This window comes from Petromyzon marinus, unplaced genomic scaffold (assembly GCF_048934315.1).
Source record: "Petromyzon marinus isolate PM22_M1 ecotype Great Lakes invasive population unplaced genomic scaffold, UKy_Petmar_22M1.pri1.0 PM_G_Scaffold_18, whole genome shotgun sequence".
NCBI lineage: Eukaryota > Metazoa > Chordata > Hyperoartia > Petromyzontiformes > Petromyzontidae > Petromyzon > Petromyzon marinus.
The window spans coordinates 3,412,501-3,415,000 of record NW_027422739.1 but is presented as its reverse complement, the minus strand read 5'-3'; positions in this window follow the sequence as shown (position 1 = coordinate 3,415,000).

The following is a 2,500-nucleotide window of genomic DNA, read 5'->3' as shown; positions in this document are numbered from 1 at the left end:
CAAATTCGAGCGTTTGACGGGGTCTATCCGTGAAAAAATATTCACGTTTTTGAGTGCACATGCATTTCTGCTGCAAATGCCTCTGGAAGTTTCATGCCGTTCGTATGCCAATTGTGGCAACACGAAAATGACCCGTTTTCCCATTCCGAGGGATTTCTGTGCGACCCTAACAGCCCCGTGAGCCACAAGAGACACATCCCCGCCAATTTCTAGCGTTTCACGGGGTCTATCCGTGAAAAATATAGACGTTTTTGAGTGCACATGCATTTCTGCTGCAGATGCCTCTGGAAGTTTCATGCCGTTCGTACGCAATGTGGCAACACGAAAATGACCCCTTTTCCCATTCCGAGGGATTTCTGTGCGACCCTAACTAACAGCGCCCGTGAGCCACAAGAGAGACATCCCCGCCAATTTATAGCGTTTCACGGGGTCTATCCGTGAAAAATATAGACGTTTTTGAGTGCACATGCATTCCTGCTGCAAATGCCTCTGGAAGTTTCATGCCGTTCCTATGCAATGTGGCCACACAAAAATGACCCGTTTTCCCATTCCGAGGCATTTCTGTGCGACCCTAACAGCCCCGTGAGCCACAAGAGAGACATCCCCGCCAACTTCTAGCGTTTGACGGGGTCTATGCGTGAAAAATATTAAAATTTTTGAGTGCACGTGCCTTTCTGCTGCAAATGCCTCTGGAAGTTTCATGGCGTTCCTATGCAATGTGGCAACACGAAAATGACCCCTTTTCCCATTCCGAGGGAGTTCTGTGCCACCCTAACAGCCCCGTGAGCCACAAGAGACACATCCCCGCCAATTTCTAGCGTTTCACGGGGTCTATCCGTGAAACATATAGAAGTTTTTGAGTGCACATGCATTCCTGCTGCAAATGCCTCTGGAAGTTTCATGCGGTTCGTACGCAATGTGGCAACACGAAAATGACCCGTTTTCCCATTCCCAGGGATTTCTGTGCGACCCGAACAGCCCCGTGAGCCACAAGAGACACATCCCCGCCAATTTCTAGCGTTTCACGGGGTCTATCCGTGAAAAATATCAATTTTTTTTTGACTGCACATGCATTTCTGCTGCAAATGCCTCTGGAAGTTGCATGCGGTTCGCATGCAATGTGGCGACACGAAAATGACCCGTTTTCCCATTCCGAGGGATTTCTGTGCCACCCTAACAGCCCCGTGAGCCACAAGAGAGACATCCCCGCCAATTTCTAGCGTATCACGGGGTCTATCCGTGAGAAATATTCACTTTTTTGAGTGCACATGCATTCCTGCTGCAAATGCCTCTGGAAGTTTCATGCGGTTCGTATGCAATGTGGCGACACGAAAATGACCCGTTTTCCCATTCCGAGGGATTTCTGTGCCACCCTAACAGCCCCGTGAGCCACAAGAGAGACATCCCCGCCCACTTCTAGCGTTTCACGGGGTCTCTCCGTGAAAAATATCACATTTTTTGAGTGCACATGCATTCCTGCTGCAAATGCCTCTGGAAGTTTCATGCGGTTCGCATGCAATGTGGCGACACGAAAATGACCCGTTTTTTCCCATTCCGAGGGATTTCTGTGCCACCCTAACAGCCCCGTGAGCCACAAGAGACACATCCCCGCCAATTTCTAGCGTTTCACGGGGTCTATCCGTGAAAAATATTCAATTTTTTGACTGCACATGCATTTCTGCTGCAAATGCCTCTGGAAGTTTCATGCGGTTCGCATGCAATGTGGCGACACGAAAATGACCCGTTTTCCCATTCCGAGGGATTTCTGTGCCACCCTAACAGCCCCGTGAGCCACAAGAGAGACATCGCCGCCAATTTCTAGCGTTTCACGGGGTCTATCCGTGAAAAATATTCACTTTTTTGACTGCACATGCATTCCTGCTGCAAATGCCTCTGGAAGTTTCATGCCGTTCGCATGCAATGTGGCAACACGAAAATGACCCGTTTTCCCATTCCGAGGGATTTCTGTGCCACCCTAACAGCCCCGTGAGCCACAAGAGACACATCCCCGCCAATTTCTAGCGTTTCACGGGGTCTATCCGTAAAAATGTAGCACGCACCAAAACGAGAAAAGATTTCCATCGCACCTGCACTATTGTATGGACAATGGTAACCTCATGTGAGGACGAAGTGGTGTGCCGGCGGCAGGTTGTTTCCCACGATTTCCGTGAATGAGCGAGCATCTCGAGCTGTGTTACTCCGCCCGAGGAGCCTCTTCTCCTCCAGAGTGCGTTGGGAAGGCTGTCCCTTGGGTTGTAGCTGCAGGGTTTGCTTGCGCTGTTTCGGTATTGTGCCCTAGGAAGGGCTGCCAACTGCGCGTGAGAGTTAGGGTTGGTTTCAATTGCTTTTGCCGGTCCACAGAGTAGCGAGCATTGAAAGGCCGCTCTAGAGGTGTGCAGGCATGTGTGGTCCCCGCCCCTGCTCCTCCCCACCCCGACGTTGGGTGTGCGTGGTGCTTTACCGCTGCCTCAAATTGGCTGGCCTTGTGTGAAGCCCTGTG